Genomic DNA, 18753 nt, shown 5'->3' with positions numbered 1-18753 from the left:
TTTTCAGGGGCTATTTGGGCAAAGCAGGAACCACTGGTCTTGGGTAATGTTTTAATAACTTAGATAATAAATATTTTATATGCTATTAAAGTGAGATTTTCCTCCTATATATCAATTACATGTAGATGAATAGCTGAAGATAATTTTCTTTATGGCTTCAGAACAAAGTGGAAAATTTACATGCAATGGCCATGGGATGGATTTATTTCTGAAAAAATGACATTCTCTGCAGTTTCAATTTTGTGCAAAGAACTCTAAAGGTTTCAATATGCTACTCAACAGAGCCCTGCTTATTTGATCTGCAGTGAAGGGACTAGTTGTGAATTCTGGCTTAGTTTCCAATCTAAAAGGATTTAAGGAAAAGTGGTGTTTTTAGCTGTAAATCTTAAAACTTAACTATATTCTGGAATTAGATCAAACAGAAGACATAAATTAAGCTTTCTACAGACTATATATGGATCCAGACTCAAAAGCTGATGTTAAATTGAGACTGTTTCACCAAGATTTTAGTGTACATTTTTAATGACTTGGCCATGGGTAATTATCTTATTAAGTAGTATTGGGACCTTTCACAAACAGCTCAGATGTCAGAAGGGATCCTAAATGCCTGTGTTCATCTGTGTTCTTCCCATATCAATTTAACGGAAACCCAGATTTAGAATTCAACCCCTTCCCAGATCTCCACAGGAATACCCATGACCTCAAGTATATATCTGGACATTTTACATACACTGAACATCCAGGGATCACCAGGAGCTCTGAGCACAGTCCTCTTCCAGTCCCTTTCTCCCTTCTCTTTTCTTGCTTTCTCCTTTTTGTGTTTTCTCCACCTCCACCCCTCCCTCAGCCATACCATCCCTCCAGTAAAAATGCCAGTTCCTCCTCCCAGTTCATGCAGAGCATGAATCACAGTGTATCAAATTATTATCTCAAGTAAACAGCAGTGCTTTCCCTATTAACAAATAGGAGAACAAACTTCTCTCTATTGCATTACACACTGACCATGGGCAACTTACTTCACCTCTATAAATCTAAAGGCCTACAGTGAAAATCCCCTGATAAAATGATTTTGGATATAACAAGATTGCCCTGTCTTAATCAGACTCCGGGAGTTGGTGATGGACAGGGAGGCCTGGCATGCTGCGATTCATGGGGTCGCAAAGAGTCAGACACGACTGAGCGACTGAACTGAACTGAACTGAACTGAATCAGGAAAAGCTAAAGTTTATTTCTGTGGGAGGGGGAAAAAAAGTGACATCAGAAGCGGAAAGGGTAAAAAAATCTCAAACTATTTGGGGAAAGGAAAACAGTCCTCTGAATCCTGAATGGGCCAGGGTTCAATTCTCTTGGTCCAAACTGGCCAATTAAACAGGAAACTTCAAAATCCCAAACTTCAGTAGGCCTTGGGTAGTGGGGATGGCACACTTGGACCCTGGAGCTTCCTGCATTTTATTTCTCACGAAATAAAATGACTTTCTATTTTACACAACTGAATTTTTAGACTTCTCCTATTATGATGGGGTTTTATATGAATATGGAATTTTTTAAGCCTTATATATCTTATTAGACTCTCAAAATAACCACCCTGTTTAACAGTAGAAAAGAAAAATTAAAAACAGACACCTCTGAAGAAAGTAAGGGCCTTAACAAATCAGTAACAAGAGCTGGGCCTCCCACCAGTTCTTCTGATGACAACTAGACTAATTCTTCCTGGACTGCATGCTTCTTTCCCCAGGAGATTTCATCAAGACCAGAGAACAGAAATTTATTTTTCCTTCAAAACACTTATTTGGAATGATACGCAGTTAATTATCTCATGTTTTATGTGGCCTCTGTCCATATGTTTCAGAAACTTTGGAGGTTCATGCCTTCCAATTGGACCAATTTGTGGCATCCAATTGCAGTCTGGGTCTAAAACAACCTGGCAATATGGTGAAGTCAATCAGACAAGCAATCATGTCAGTTAAGTAAATAGGATGGGTAATTCTGTCATGACTGCCCCATCTCCCCAATGAAGTTTCATTCCCTACTGGTATAAAGAACTTTGCAAAAACATCAAGGTTGTGGGACTTCCTTGGTGGTCTAGTGGCTAAGACTCTGTGGTCCCAATTCAGGGAGCACAGGATTGACCTGTGACCCAAGTTTGACCCCTAGTCAGGGAACTAGACCCCATGTACCGCAGAGTACATCATGAGAAACGCTAGGCTGGAAGAAGCACAAGCTGGAATCAAGATTGCTGGGAGAAATATCAATAACCTCAGATATGCAGATGACACCACCCTTATGGCAGAAAGTGAAGAGGAACTAAAAAGCCTCCTGATGAAAGTAAAAGAAGAGATTGAAAACGTTGGCTTAAAGCTCAACATTCAGAAAACTAAGATCATGACTTCTGGTCCCATCACTTCATGGGAAATAGATGGGGAGACAGTGGAAACAGTGAGAGACTTTATTTTGGGGGGCTCCAAAATCACTGCAGATGGTGATTGCAGCCATGAAATTAAAAGATACTTACTCCTTGGAAGGAAAGTTATGACCAACCTAGACAGCATATTAAAAACCAGGTATATTACTTTGTCAAAGGTCCGTCTAGTCAGGCTATGGTTTTTCCAGTGGTCACGTATGGATGTGAGAGTTGGACTGTGAAGAAAGCTGAGCGCCAAAAAACTGATGCTTTTGAACTGTGGTGTTAGAGAAGACTCTTGAGAGTCCCTTGGGCTGCAAGGAGATCCAACCAGTCCATCCTGAAGGAGATCAGTCCTGGGTGTTCATTGGAAGGACTGATGCTGAAGGTGAAACTCCAGTACTTTGGCCACCTCATGTGAAGAGTTGACTCATTGGAAAAGACCCTGATGCTGGGAGGGATTGGGGGCAGGAGGAGAAGGGGACGACAGAGGATGAGATGGCTGGATGGCACCACTGACTTGATGGGCATGGGTTTGAGTGAACTCCGGGAGTTGGTGATGGACAGGGAGGCCTGGTGTGCTGCGTTTCATGGGGTCACAAAGAGTCGGACACGACTGAGTGACTGAACTGAACTGAACTGAACCACAACTAAGACCCAGCACAGCCAAATAAATATGAGTAAATAAATATTTTTTTTAAATAAAATCAAGGTTGAAAGAAAGAAAAACTGGTTCTGTAGTGATTTACAGGGTAATATGTGTAACAGCAATAATAGTAATAATAATAATAGTGAGAAGAAGAATAGCAAGGGATTCCATCTATTGAGTGCTTACTATATTCCAGGTATGTGCAAAACACATCATAATTTAATCTTAAAGAGAAACCATTTTATACATCTATTTTTGACCTTTTTTTTTTTTTTTTTTACTAGAAATAAATGTTGCATGAGTGGTAAACTAGCTAACTTTTCCAAAATAAAATCTAGGCTTTGATGCTTACTACTTGATCAAATAAGTAGATGTGAACAATTAAGACTAAAACTTCCAGCATTGCTGTCATGTAGAAGAACAAGAATCACAAGAAATGAACCATGATATCTAATTTAGTATTTGCTTCTTAAACAGATGTTGCAACATCTGCTTTATCCATTCATCTGCCCTGCAGGTGTAAGTTAAAATTTCCTATGTACTGGCTATTTTTCACAACAGAAAATACTCATGTGCTTTATGGAAAAACCATGTCCAAAGCTAGGAGCAAGTTTCACCATGATAATCTAGTGTTATTTGCCTATGTTTGTGGCATTGCTTTCTCTCTGCTCTCACAAATAACTTCAACCTATCTTCTAGACAAGTAGAGACACTGAAACAATTTAGGTCTTAAAGTTTCTGTAGCATAATTCTTTGATGAAGATGTCCATATTTAATCCCCATACCATGTAGGCTGTTGGTATGATCAGAAAAAGGATTTGGAAATCAGAATAAAAATAGCAGCCATCGAGTGATACATGTTGACATTTTCATGATAGGCAGTCTGGGTTTGAATTTGCCTTCTGCCATTTATTAACTACGTGACCTGAGTTGCTTACCTGTATTCTCTAAGCTTTGTCATCCTTAAAATGAAGATAAGAACAGCATCTGTCTTATGGGGTCAATGTGAGGCTTCAAGAAGATAAGGCACATAGATGTGTTGACATAGTGCCTGGCACATAATAAGAGCTTAGTAAGCACTGCTTATTATGATCACGCCTTCCTCAGCCAGTTTGTGCAGATTTGGCCAAGTCATTCAACCTCTTTAATTCTGATGCTATAAGGAAATAGATTAAACTAGATGTTCTCCAAAATCTTTTTCAGCTCTAATTTTCTATGAGTCGAAACCACTCTGTACATTCATAGGAGATATAGTTCAGTTGTTCAGTCATGTCCAACTCTTTGTGACCCCATGGACTGCAGCATGCCAGGCTTCCCCATACTTTACTATCTCCCAGACTTTATTCAAACTCATGTCCATTGCATTGGTCATACCATCCAACCATTTCATCCTCTATCACCCCCTGCTCCTGCCCTCAATATTTCCCAACAATAGGTTCTTTTCCAAGAAGTAAGCTCTTTTCATCAGGTGGCCAAAGCATTGGAGCTTCAGCTTCCAGCATCACTCCTTCCAATGAAAATTCAGGGAAGCCCAGGAGATATAGTTGAAGTGAAAATCACTCAGTAATGCCCGACTCTGTGATCCCATGGACTATACAGTCCATGGAATTCTTCAGTCCAGAATACTGGAGTGGGTAACTGTTCTCTTCTCCAGGGGATCTTCCCAACCCAGGGATCAAACCCAGGTCTCTTGTATTGCAAGCAGATTCTTTACCAGCTGAGCTACCAGGGAAGCCCAGGAGATACAGTTAGTGATCATCAGATACTCAATATGTTCCTCTACATTTCTCAACATTGTACTTGACCTGAGACCTCATGACCAGTTCTGACCATCGGAAAGGTGAACGTAAATGGTGTTCTCCTCTGGGTCCATGGCAGTTATGAGCATGTGTGAATTTCTGCCTTCCCATGTTACAATATAAAAGCAGCCTGGACCTCTGAGATCCCACTAAAGAAAATCTGCCTGGCCTGCACTTGACTGTGACAAGAGTAAGAAGTAATATTTTGTTGTGTTGAGTAAATGAGATTTTAAAGTTTGGCTGTTGAAGCAGCCAGCAGTTACTTGCCCTGACTTATATAGTGTCAGACTCCTCCCATCCTATAGCTTAAAATTGTAATGTAGGTAAAGCTGTTTAAAAATAAGGCACACAATTTCTGGGGAGAAGGTGGGGCAGGGGGAGAAGAAAGGAAATGTAGTTCAAAGATCAACATGTGGCCTGAGAGGCATGCGTGAAAAACATGAAGAGACTGAGAAGCCAAATACGGCAGTGTTTTCTGTGTATCTCCAGGTTTGTGGGTTGTTGTTGTTGTTTTTTTTTTTTTTTTGCATTTACTAGATACCATCCTTTTCCCGTTAGCTTGCTTCCAGGTTTATTCTACTGTACACATAGGAGGCTCTGACTCCTAAGTCAGAAATGCCTCTGTTTTTACAACAGCTTAACATTTCTTCTGGTTTTTACTGGACATTGTACAATTCTTATAGCATAAGTAATTTTACTATAACTACACTAATTATAAGAAGAAAAACAATTCACACCTAAGGTAAAATGAAAAGTCATACAATATCTGGTGGCCCTATCTCACAAGACTGTTGTGAAGACCAAAGTAGACACCAGAGGCTGAAAATTGTGAAGTGTTATACAATTCGGTGAGGTGGGTGATGTGATGATGAAACGAGAAGCATATTGCAAAGGCAGTAAAACTGGATATCTGATATGTAAAATCTATATTTCTAAAGAGAAGAAATTTATGAAGGTCAAAATACAAAGCATGAAATCTTTGTAGAAATCTACACAGGAACTTTAACAATAACAGCCTAGCTTCATTCTACAGAGTATACACTCATTTCTCTATTCTCTTCCTTTAAAGAGAAAGCTATTAAACTTAATAGATATTTGCAAGAATATTAACATCTCCTTCAGAATAACTGAAATTATAACAGCAGTGACAATGGCCTTTCTAAGCAGCTACATATTTACATCTGGATAGTTTAGGGCCTCCCAGCTGGCTCAGTGGTAAAGAATTCACCCGCCAAGCAGGAGATGCATGTTCGATCCCTGGGTCAGGAAGATCCCCTGGAGAAAGAAATGGTAACCCACTCCTGTATTCTTCCCTGGGAAATCCCATGTCAGAGGAGCCTGGAGGTCTACAGTCCATAGGGTCGCAAAGAGTCAGACACAACTCAGCGACTAAAGAGCAGCAGCATTAGGATAGTTTAGAGAAACTGGAATTCTTTAAGAGTTCGCATCCATGTTTTCTTAACTAAGAAAATAGTGTTGGTAGACACACATCAATGTCATTTAATTAATTGTAATTGATTTAAACATGAATTTCAAAGCAAATAAATACCAGTGATTCATCTCTCCATGTCATTTATCAAGATGGATTTATCCAAGCCATTTGCGATTTGGATGGAATGCTGGAACGGGGACCACTGCATCGTAACAAACAAGATAGATGAAAATCTCAGAGGATGACTGTTGACCTAATCCAAACAAAGTGTCTCCTGGCTCCAGTGACTGTTGCCAAGTCTCAGCAGAGTGCTAAGAATAAATATAGCACAAGTGCGGAAAAGGGTCTGCTTGACTTTCCGTTTGTGATTGTTCAAGCGGATGAGAAAGAGCTGTGAGCTGAGCTCTGCCAACTGCATGGAAGCCATCAGCTCGTTGACGCTCAGAACGGGGTGTGCTGTGAAAGCAGCAGTCCCTCACAAGATAAAAGGGAAAAGTAAACAATGTGACCCGAAGAAGAGGACGAAGCTTGAGGCAACGCATCAGGCCACTGAGACAGGAATAATACTTCACTGTACCGAAAGTTACCATCCAGTGGTACCCTGCTAGGACCCTGGGAGAGTGGGTTTTCCTGAAAGGGGATTGACAAATGGTCTGAAGAGGCACCCAGCAGCAGCATCTTCATACCAGAAGAACAAAGATCCATGCATTTCCTAAGACTTTGAGCCAGGTACATTGTGTAAGTCACAGGAGACTTGTTTCGCCAAGGCCTGGCCAACAGTGGTCAGGTCATCTCACTTAAACTGTATCTTGAACATGCCATGGTGCCAATTTTTAAAAGCAGCAAAAATTCCGGTTGAATAGTCATCAGTGACTTTCGATTAGATGTAACTAATTGCCAAAAGGGTCCCAAGACATGGATATACTGAATAGGTTTTTCGCTTCTCACCCAGCGTCCAGCAGTCAGTGAAGGGGTCACTGCCAATAGGGATAGAGAACGGGAAATGGGAATGAGAAGAGTGAAGTGTAAGACATGGAGAATGGAGAGATGGGGTAAAGAACCATGGGGACAGCTCTGATGCCTGCCTTCAATAATTTGGTCTTTTGCCAACCACAAATTCCCTGGAGACAGGGAAGACTTGTTAGCAAACCAGACATGCCTCTCCCTGAAACACACACACATACACCTCTACCTGAGCAACATTTTAAATCGCAGTTCCACCTGTAAAAATTCAATCTTTTCATGCCAGATAAAAAGATTCTCAAAATAGCTTAAGACCCCAAATCTGTTCAATACTAAGTTTAATCACATTGCCTGATACCTTGATATGAAATATAAGATGGTTGGATGAGGCTCGGTGACATTCTTACTTTATTCAGCACACTTAGAATTTTGTTGTTTAGCGTTGCTTCTTGACTCCATAGCTTTCTTCCAGGTTTAATTTCCTTCTTGCTGAATTACTTCAATCAGAAGTTCAAAAGCAGAGAACTATGAGTTCTAAAAAATTACTTTTTAGGATGTCTGAGATTTTTTTATTGACCAACCCAACAGTTACAGAGTTTTAGGTAAAAGTTGATTTTTTTCCTCTGCACCTTAAAGATGTTTCTTTGTTTTGTGGCACCCATTACTACTGAACAGAATTGTTTTGTCAGGCTAAATACCATTCCTTTATAAGCAATATGATTTTTCTCCCAATTGGATTTAAAGTTTTCTTTAAATATGAATATGCAACAGCTCCTTCTCCATGAAATCCTTCAGACTTGGACTTCTGATCTGTCTTAAATCATGAAAACTACTTAGCCATGATCAATTTTTTAAAATATCTTCATTTGGTTTTCTTTTTTAAAAAAAATTAATTAATTTATTTTAATTGGAGGCTAATTACTTTACAATACTGTAGTGGTTTTTGCCATACATTGACATGAATCAGCCATGGGTGTACATGTGTTCCCCATCCTGAACCCCCCTCCCACCTCCCTCCCCATCCCATCCCTCAGGGTCATCCCAGTGCACCAGCCCAGAGCGCCCTGTCTCATGCATCAAACCTGGACTGGCGATCTATTTCACATATGGTAATATACATGTTTCAATGCTATTCTCTCTTTTTTGGCTGTCTGCTAGACATATGACAGAGATTCTCAAACAATGTATCCCATTCAAGTTCCTATTTCTTGATGTTTCTGTGTTGCATTCAGAGTGATTTTCTCAGGTCTGTCTTCCAATTCATTAGTTTCCTCTTCAATGAGTATGTGTGTGTGTGCCAAGTTGCTTCAGACATGTCTGACCTTGTGCGACCCTATGAACTGTAGCCCGCCAGGCCCCTCTGTCCATGGGGTTTCCCAGGCAAGAATACTGGAGTGGGTTGCCATTTCCTCCTCCAAGGGATCTTCCCAACCCAGAGACTGAACCTATGTCTCTAATGTCTCCTGCATTGGCAGGCGGGTTCTTTACCACTAGCATCACCTGGGAAATCCCTCAATGAGTACAGTCTTCGGTTAATACACTATTGACCTTTTTGGTAGCAATTTTATTAAAATATAAATATCATATGACACACAATTCATTCATTTAAACTGTACAATTCAATGGTTTTTAGCATATTCTCAGAATTGTGAGAGTATCATCACAATAAATTTTAGAACATTTTTATCACTCCAAAAGAAATTCTGTTCTCTTTAGGTGTCACCTCCCAAACACTCCCAGCCCTAGATAACAACTGATACACTTCTATCCCTATGGATTTGCCTGCTCTGGACATTTAATATCATTCAAACAATGTGTGGCCTCTTGTGAATGGCTTCTTTCATTTAATGTTTTCAAGTTTCGTCTATGTTGTAGCATGTGTCAATACTTCATTCCTTTTTATTGCCAAATAATATTTCCTTGTGTGACTATACCACTTATTATTATCCATCCATCAGTTGGTGGGTATCGGATTATTTCTACTCTTTGACTATTATGAAGAATGCCACTGTGATCTTTCACATACAACATATTTTGGTGGACATGTGTTTCCTTGGGTGTAGGAATGGAATTGTTGGGTCACAGAATGACTTGAGGGCTTCCCAGGTGACACAGTGGTAAAGAACCCATCTGCCAATGCCAGAAACATAAGTTTGACCCCTGGGTTGGGAAGATTCCCAAGAGTAGGAAATGGTAACCCACTCTAGTATTCTTGCCTGGGAAATTTCAAGGAGAGAGGAGCTTGGCGGGCTACAGTCCATAGAGTCAGAAGAGTCAGATACGACTGAGCTTACACACATTCAGGGTGACAGTATGTTTACCTTCTGAGGAGTTTCCAGGTTGTTTTCCAAAGTGTACTGTTTTATATTCTTAATAGCAGTGTATGGGGGTACTAATTTCTCCACTTCCTCTCCAGTGCTTGTTCTTCATGAGTTCGTGTCATCCTCACACAGGGGCAATGCTAATCTTCTCTATAACGTTCCAATTTTAGTATATGTGCCACCCAAGGAAGAACTTACCCATCTTTTTATTATACATATATGAAGTGACATCCCATTATGGTTTTGATTTACCATTTGTGTACCTTTTTTGGAGACATGTCTGTTCAGATCCTTTCTGATTTTTTAATTAGTTTGTCTTTTTATTTCTGAGTTCTGAGAGTCCTTTATATACTCTAGATGCAAGTCCCCTATTAGATATATGATTTGCAAATATTTTCTCCCATTCAGTGGGCTGTCTTTCCACTTTCTTGATTGCATTCCTTGCAGCACAAAAGTGTTAGCACAAAAGTCCAATTAGTCAATTTTTTCTTTTGTTTCTTATACTTTCCTTTTTATATTTTAAAAAACCATTGCCAAATTCCAGGTAACAGATCTAATGCCCATGTTTTCTTCTAAGAGTGCTATATTTTCAGCTCTTACATTTAGGTCTGTGATGCACTTTTATTTAATTTTTGTATATGATGTGAGGTATAGGTCCAACTTTATTTTTATTTTTTTGCATGCAGATATTCAGTTGCCCCAGTATCATTTATTGAAAAGATTATTCTTTCCCCCATTTAATTTTTTTGGTGCATTAGTCAAAAGTCAATTGACTATAAATGGAGGGTTTATTTATAAACCCTGGGCTCTTAGTTCTACCCCGCTGATCTACACGTGTGTCCTTATGCCAGTGCCACACTGTCTTGATTTTTGTAGCTTTACAACAAGTTTTGAAGTTGGGAAATTTAAGTCCTCCAACTTACAACTTTGTTCTTTTCCAAGATTATTTTGACTCTTTGAGTTTCCTTGAATCCCCATATGAATTTTAGATCAGCTTGTCAATTTTTGCAAAGAAACCAAGTGTGAGATTGATAGGAATTACATTGAATTAGATCAACTGAGGGAGAAGAATTCAAGAATTCAATCTGTAGATCAATTGTAAGAAAACACATGCACATAAAATGTCCTTCTATTTATTTTAGTCCTCATTAATCATTTTCAACAATGTTTTAAAGATTATTGAGTGTAAGTTTCACACTTTTGTAAAACTTATCCTAAGTATTTTATTCTATTTAAGCTATTGTAAAAAAGTTTCTGAATTTCATTTTAAGATCACTCATTGCTAGTGTACAGAACTATAATTAATCATTTTAAATTGAGGTTCAGTTCAGTTCAGTTCAGTCGCTCAGTCGTGTCCAACTCTCTGCGACCCCATAAATCGCAGCATTCCAGGCCTCCCTGTCCATCACCAACTCCCGGAGTCCACCCAAACCTATGTCCATTGAATTGGTGATGCCATACAACCACCTCATCCTCTGTTGTCCCCTTGTCCTCCTGCCCTCAGTCTTTCCCAGCATCAGGGTCTTTTCCAATGAGTCAACTCTTCACATCAGGTGGCCAAAGTATTGGAGTTTCAGCTTCAGCATCAGTCCTTCCAATGAACACCCAGGACTGATCTCCTTCAGGATGGACTGGTTGGATCTCCTTGCAGTCCAGTTGAGGTACATAGATTTATAATGTTATATATTAGTTTCAAGTGTACAACATGGTGACTCAAAATTTTCATAGATTACACTCCACTTAATTTTATTATAAAAATATTGGCTATACTCCCTGTGGTGTACAATATATCCTTACAGTTCATTTTATACATAGTAGTTTGTATTTATTAATCCCCTGCCCCATCGACAATTGATTTTTGTATATTAATATTATAACCTATAATCTTTCTGAACGTACAACTTCTACTAGTTTTTAGTGGATTGCTTAGGATTTTCTAAATACAACATCATGACATCTGTGAACAGAAACAGTTTTACTTCTTGTTTTCCAATCTCAAAATAGTTTTACTTCTTGTTTTCCAATCTTGAAGACTTTTATTTTACTTTCGTGGTTAAATGCACTGACTAGAATCTCTAGCACAATGTAGACTAGAAGTGATGCAACAAACATCTTTGTCTTGTTCCTGACTTTAGGGGGAATGTTTTCAGTCTTTCATCAGTAAGTGTGATATTAGCTGTGGACTTTTCTTCGATACCCTTTATTGGATTGAGAAAGTTCCCCTCTATTCCTAATTTTTAAAGTGACTTTATCATGACAGGGTATTGGATTATTTCAAATAGGTTTGCTGCATCTATTCAGATATCCCTGGGCCGGGAAGATCCCCTGGAGAAGGAAATGGCAACCCACTATGGTATTCTTGCCTGGAAAATTCCATGGACAGAGGATCCTGGTGGGCTACAGTCCATGGGGTCACAAAGAGTCAGAAATGACTGAGTGACTAACACTTTCACTTTTCATTATTCAGACGATACTGTGAGATTTTGTCCTTTATTATTATATATTGGGCTTCCCAGGTGGCTCAGTGATAAAGAATTCGCCCACCAATGCAGGAGATGTGGGTTCTATCCATGGGCCAAAAAGATCTCCTGGAGGAGGAAATGGCTCCTCACTCCAGTAGCCTTGCCTAGAAAATCCCATGGACAGAGGAGCTTGGCGGACTCCCATGAGATCACAAAGAGGCAGATATAACTGAGCATACAGCACATACACATACACACATTACATAGATTTTCAGATGTAAAAACCAACTTTTGTGTTAATTCCACTTGGTCATGGTGTATATATATAACTCTTTTAATATGTCCCCATATTTGGCTGGGTATATTTTGTTGAGGATTGCATCTATATTCATAAAAAATATTGGTCCATAGTTTTCCTTTCTTGTGATGTCCTTGTCTGGATTTTGTATCAGCATAAAAGTGGTCCCATGAAATGAGTTGAAATTGTTCACTCCTCTTCTGTTTTTTGGAAAAATTCATGAAGAAGTGGTATTAATTTTTAAATGTTTAATTAAATTAACCAGTAAAATTGTCCAGGCCTAGACTTTTCTTTGTGCATAGTTTTTTGGCTAAATTTACTTTTTGTTATAGGTCTGTTCAGAGTTTGTATTTTTTCTTGAGTCAGTTTTGGTAGTTTGTGTCTTTGTAGTAATTGGTCTATTTAATATAATTAATCCAATTTATTGGCATACAATTGTCCATATTACTTCTGTTTAATCCTTTTTTATTTCTGTAAAGTTGGTAGTGCTGTCCACTTTCATTTCTAATTTTAACAGGTTGAGTCCTCTCTTTTTTTCCTTTTTCAGTCTAGGCAACACAGGCCCCTTGGTTGCTTAACACTGGCTGTCATGGTAGCAGAATTTAACCCATTCAATTGAAACACTACAACCACTCAACTTGTACTCGATAGTTGCATTTGGTTTGGCAACCTTGTCCCAGGAATTCTGATGATGCTGTCAGTGACCAAATTAAACTGGAATTACAGTAATTTGGTCTTGTTAATATGGTGAACATACATTGTTCAGAAGCTTTGGTAAGCTCCATGGTTCCTAAACTCTGTTCCAAATCACTTCAGAGTACCACAAAACATTCACAAGAGCCCTGCAAGATATTTTAAAATTTCTAGGGAAACATAGCAGTATTTCTTACACAAACTATTACTAACAAGTTGTGTGGATATAAATATTTAATAAATAAGATGGTTAAGACAATTTTTGGCTTATAAATACTATGAAAAAATAATCAAATCACTGTGACCTGAGAAATTTTGCAACCTCTGGATTATTTATTTTTGTTTTTCCCCACAGCCTTATTAACGATAACTGCATGGGTTTTATTAAACTTTTTGAAATATTAAAGAGTCCTAAGAACCTTTCTAACCTCATGAGCCACAAGTTGGTAACTGATAGATGAAGGTGTCTCTAAAATCACATGAATAGGACAAAACTGTGTATTATTTGTAAGTACATGCTCCATGGTGATATCATTATGGTGATATAATACCTCCTGTTCTTGCTCACATTTCCCAAAGATATTTTTCTAGAGGTAGAGAAGGAGCAAAGAGGCAATTAACTTATAGTGTTGCATTTGGGGAACACTTCATCTATTTTACAAAAATTGATGTAGCATATACTGTGTGCCAGACATGGGGAACAAAACAAAGAAGCCCTGACTAATATTCTAAAATCTAAACGCTTAATGTAATAACAGTGAGGTATGGTGCTTTAAAAAAGATGGTCAGGAAGGGGTCAAATATGGGACACTTAAGTAAATATCCGAATGAAGAGACAGAGAGCAATACAGATAATTAGAGAGGGTTCCAGGGCTTCCCAGGTGGCTCAGTGGTAAAGAATTCACCGGCCAGTGCAGGAAATGCAAGAGATGCTGGTTTGATCCCTGAGTTGGGCAGATCCCCTGGAGGAGGAAACAGCAACCCACTCTAGTAATCTTGCCTGGAGAACCCAACGGACAGAGGAGTCTGGTAGGCTACAGTTCAAGAGGTCACAAAAAGTCAGACACAGCTGAGCACACAGCATCAGGCAGAGGGTTCCAGCAGGTGAAAGGTCAGAGCATGTTTGGCATTCTAGGTAGGAGTTTATGTCGGCTAACCTTTGTCTCTGGGTAAGTATGTTCCTAGCCTTCTCCCAGCCAAGGAGTGCAGCGCACAGAACATCTCATGGTGTCCTACCCCTGCTAACCTCCTGTTCTTCCTTCCTTCCTTTCTCCCTTCCTTCTTTCCCTCCCTCTGTCCTGTCTTCTTTCTTCCACCAAATGCTTACTGAAAGTCTACTGTACACCATCCATTATTCTTGGTACTTAGGATCCAGCAGTAAATAAAACAGACATGGCCCCAACTTGCTTGAAATTTACAGACTAGCAAACTAGGGTCATTTGTAAACAAACAAGCAAACCAAAAATCCCAAGTGTGGTAAGTATTAAACACTTGTTCAGTGAACCTGACCCAAATTAAGAGATAAATATTTGACCAACGAATCAATGTTCAAATGAATGAACAAATGAACAGATGAATTGACTGACCTTTAAGATGTTATTACCCTGAGATTTTTACCATAGCAGAATAATTAGAATTTTTGGTCTGATTCTTATTTTCTATTTCTATATTGCTACAAGTGAAAAATGTTGAGTAAGAATTCAACTAAATCTGTCAGTCAAAAAAACTTCATAAGAAAATCAATTAACTAGCTCAAAATCATTTCTGTACTTTCAGAAAAAAAGAAAGCAGCTGCCTGATGATATTTTTAATTGAATTCAGAAGCTATTACCTACGAGAACCTCTAATTTATTCTTAGCCAGTCAATCGAAAACAATTTAAGCAAAGCAGAATCTGTTTTCTTTTAAGTTGCAACTGAGCTGAGAGCTGCCATGCCAGCTTTCACCCAGTGTGAATTTCAGGAACTGAATGATAAACACCAGTAAATGAAACCTTTTCCTAGAATGCCAGCAGGACTGCTTTAACCAAGGTTAGGCTACTAGGCAACAATCTAAGAAAACCAATATTCTGTTGCTAATTACCCATCTAAAAGGCTAGAGAGGAAATTATGGAAAGAAGCAATCTTCTTAATAATTCCCCAATTACTCCACCCTGAATCATCTCTTACTCATGAAAGGGTGAATATGGTAGTTTCAGAGAATCTCAGTTCTCATTAAACTGAGAATTAGAGAGATTGCCTCCCTGAAAGAAATGGGCTTAACAGTTCTATGCAAATGCCTTACCCTCCGTATGAAGTTATAGTGTTAGTCACTCAGTTGTGTTTGACTCTTTGTGACCCCATGCATGGACTGTAGTCTGCTAGGCTACTCTGTCCATGGGATTCTCCAAGCAAGAATACTGGAATGGGTAGCCATTCCCTTTTCCAGGGGATCTTCCCGACCCAGGAATGGAACCTGGGTCTCCTGCTTTGCAGGCAAATTCTTTGCCATCTGAGCCACCAGGGAAGCCATACCTCCATGTAGTATTTACAAATGCTGTGGGTGAGACCGACAGAGAGGGAAGGCTTCTGGAGGCTGAAGGGGTGGGAGCCACAGAGCTCAAACTGATGGCAATACTGTCAGTCACATTGCAGTCTGGTCTCTACTGGTTCATCTGTTTGTTCATCACATGCGAACAAGACAGAAAAGCTTACAGTCGAATGAGGGAGTCATGTGAGAAACTGGTACACAAATAAACAAGATGGTCAAATGTAACTGTGCCTTGAAGAAAATTTCCAAGGTGATGTGACAGAGAGTAACTTTAGAAGACTTGTTTAATAAAGTGGTTAAGAAAGCCTTCAGGCTATTTTTCTAAGAGTTTTATGTATTACATATGTTCTCTGTGTTCTTTTTAAATAGGGTCTAACCATGCTGCTGTCACACTAGCTAGAGTAGACACCCAACAAGTGGTTCTTTTCTAGCCAACTCATCATGAGTCTATGGAAAAGAATGGAATGGGGGTAGGTCTTAACACAACAACTGGAACCAGCCAATACAAGATACAGGGGGAAAAGTCACTTCCTCCTTTATGACCATGGCTAGGGAAAAAAATTCCTCAGAATTACTAAAAAACCAAGAATATTAGCGAAAAAAATTTTTAAGTTGGATTTTTTTTTTTTTAATTCAAAGCTTTTGTTTTTAGAAGGACACCTTTTAGGAAATTAAAAAGCAGACCACAGACTGGGAGAAAATATCTAATATATGCCAAAAATACTATGTGTGTGCATACTCAACATATATATGTATAAATACATGTTGTTGTTTAGTCTCTTGGTCATGTCCAACTCTTTGCAACTCCATAGACTATAGCCCTGCCAGGCTCCTCTGTCCATGGGATTCTTCAGGCAAGAATACTGGAGTGGGTGGCCATTCTCTTTTCCAGGGGCTCTTCTGGACCCAGAGATCAAATCCACACCTCTTGCACAGGCAGATGGATTCTTCAATATTGAGCCACCACGGAAGCTTCTATAAATACATACATGTGCGTGCACATATAACATATAGGATGTGTGTGTTTCATATGTCATACATATCTGGAAAAGGACACATAAAGAACATATAATGAACTCTTAAATATCAATAATTAGAAGATAACTCAACTTTTAATTGGACAAAAGATTGAAACAGGTACTTCACAAAAAATGATAGAAAAAAATGGCCTATAGCACTCAAAAAGATATTCAACACCATTAGTTATCAGAGAATTACAAACTAAAACCACAGTGAGATACCACTTTTCACCTACTGTGATGGCTAAGATGAAAAAGAGTAACCATACCAAGTGTCGGTAAGAGTGTGGAAAAACAAACTCATACACTGCTGGGGTACACACAAACTTGTATAAAATATTCATAAGAGTTTTATTTCAAATAGCGAATAACTAGGAACAGTCTTTGGAGAAGGAAATGGCAACCCACTCCAGTATTTCTGCCTGAAAAATTCCATGGACGGAGGAGCTTGGTGGTCTACAGTCCATGGAGTCTGAAAGAGTCAAACACGACTGAACATGCACACACAACAACAAGGAACAGTCTTACTACCCACCGCAGATGAACGGATAAACAAGTTGTGTTGTACGTACAGAGTGGAATACTACTTGGCAATAAAATGAACTACATCCAATAACAAGGATGACTCTGAAAAACATGCTGAGTAAAATAAGCCAGGCACAAAAACACATGCTGTATGATGCCACTTATATGAAATTCTAGAAAAGAGAAAGTCTAATCTATAGCAATAAAGAGCAGATTAGTGGTTGCCTGGGGTGTGGATCAGAGCAGACTCACTACCAAAAGACATGAGGGGCAATTTTGGGGTGATGGAAGTGTTCTACATCTTAACTGTGGTTGTGGTCACACAGGTGTGTACATCTGTCAAAACTCTAAGAATGTACGCTTAAAAGGATCACATTTTATTGTATATGAATAATAATATAGTTGGCTTTGACTCAAGTTGACTTTTAAAATGGGTTCTTTCAAAAAGTGATTTTCGTGTTTCCTTACAGCATGGGTGGAGGCATGTCATTCATTAGATCAATTCAAGAAATTGGAGGTTGGAAAGTTAGGCAAACATGGAGCCAATATAACAACCATAGCCCCAAAACAAAAAGCAGAGACATTACTTTGCCAACAAAGATCTGTCTGGTCAAGGCTATGGTTTTTCCAGTGGTCACGTATGGATGTGAGAGTTGGACTGTGAAGAAAGCTGAGCGCCAAAAAATTGATGCTTTTGAACTGTGGTGTTAGAGAAGACTCTTGAGAGTCCCTTGGACTGCAAGGAGATCCAAGCAGTCCATCCTAAAGGAGATCAGTCCTGGGTGTTCACTGGAAGGAATGATGCTGAAGCTGAAACTCCAATACTTTGGCCACCTCATGTGAAGAGTTGACTCATTGGAAAAGACCCTGATGCTAGGAGGGATTGGGGGCAGGAGGAGAAGGGGACGACAGAGGATGAGATGGCTGGATGGCATTACCAACTCAATGGGCATGGGTTTGAGTAAACTCCGGGAGTTGGTGATGGACAGGGAGGCCTGGCATGCTGCGATTCGTGGGGTTGCAAAGAGATGGACATGACTGAGCGACTGAACTGAACTGAACTGAGCCCCAAAATATTCCCTGACATGATTTTATCAAATTTACTGTACCAGTTGTGAAAGATGCTCTGCAAAGAAAAAGTCTCTGGTCTAGTAAACTGTAGAAAAACTGAATATTCTATAGATTCACATTATAACATTACCATAAATACGATTCTGAAAGTCCCAAAGTGAATAAAGATGTATTATACCAGCCTTTTTAAACTTGTTTTAACAAGAAATATATCGTGGGACATGACTTTGGAAATGCTAAATTACTTGACCAATGTCAATCTGGAAGGAAGTTTCTTAAGAGTTTTTAATCATCAATATGTATTTTAAATCTCAAAGAGTGTTTTAGTATGTAGCATTTTCCACATGTATTTGAGCATAGTGTTCTATTTTCAACTGCAACTTGCAAAAATTGGTATTCTATTTTCTTCCAAAAACAGTTTTCTAGGATTCATCCAAAGAGCTTGGTCCTTGCCTCTATCCTCCTTACAAGCAACTTAGTAGTAGTCACTCAGTCATGTCTAACTCTTATTACCCTATGGAGTGTAGCCCAGCAGGCTCCTTTGTCCATGGATACCTCCAGGCAAGAAGACTGGAGTGGGTAGCCATTCCCT

At 39.1% G+C, this 18753-nt stretch overlaps 1 non-coding gene across 1 annotated transcript; it reads right to left on the bottom strand.

Moving 5' to 3' along the window:
• Nucleotides 1-9654: 9654 nt before the first annotated feature.
• On the bottom strand, nt 9655-9759 carry LOC122674970. Its single transcript, XR_006335131.1, has one exon. It is a non-coding gene; the product is annotated as a U6 spliceosomal RNA (small nuclear RNA).
• Between the last annotated feature and the right edge of the window lie 8994 nt (nt 9760-18753).

This window comes from Cervus elaphus, chromosome 18 (genome assembly GCF_910594005.1).
Source record: "Cervus elaphus chromosome 18, mCerEla1.1, whole genome shotgun sequence".
Classification (NCBI taxonomy): domain Eukaryota; kingdom Metazoa; phylum Chordata; class Mammalia; order Artiodactyla; family Cervidae; genus Cervus; species Cervus elaphus.
Note: the sequence above shows the minus strand (reverse complement) of the source record. Positions and strands in the feature narration are given on the sequence as shown.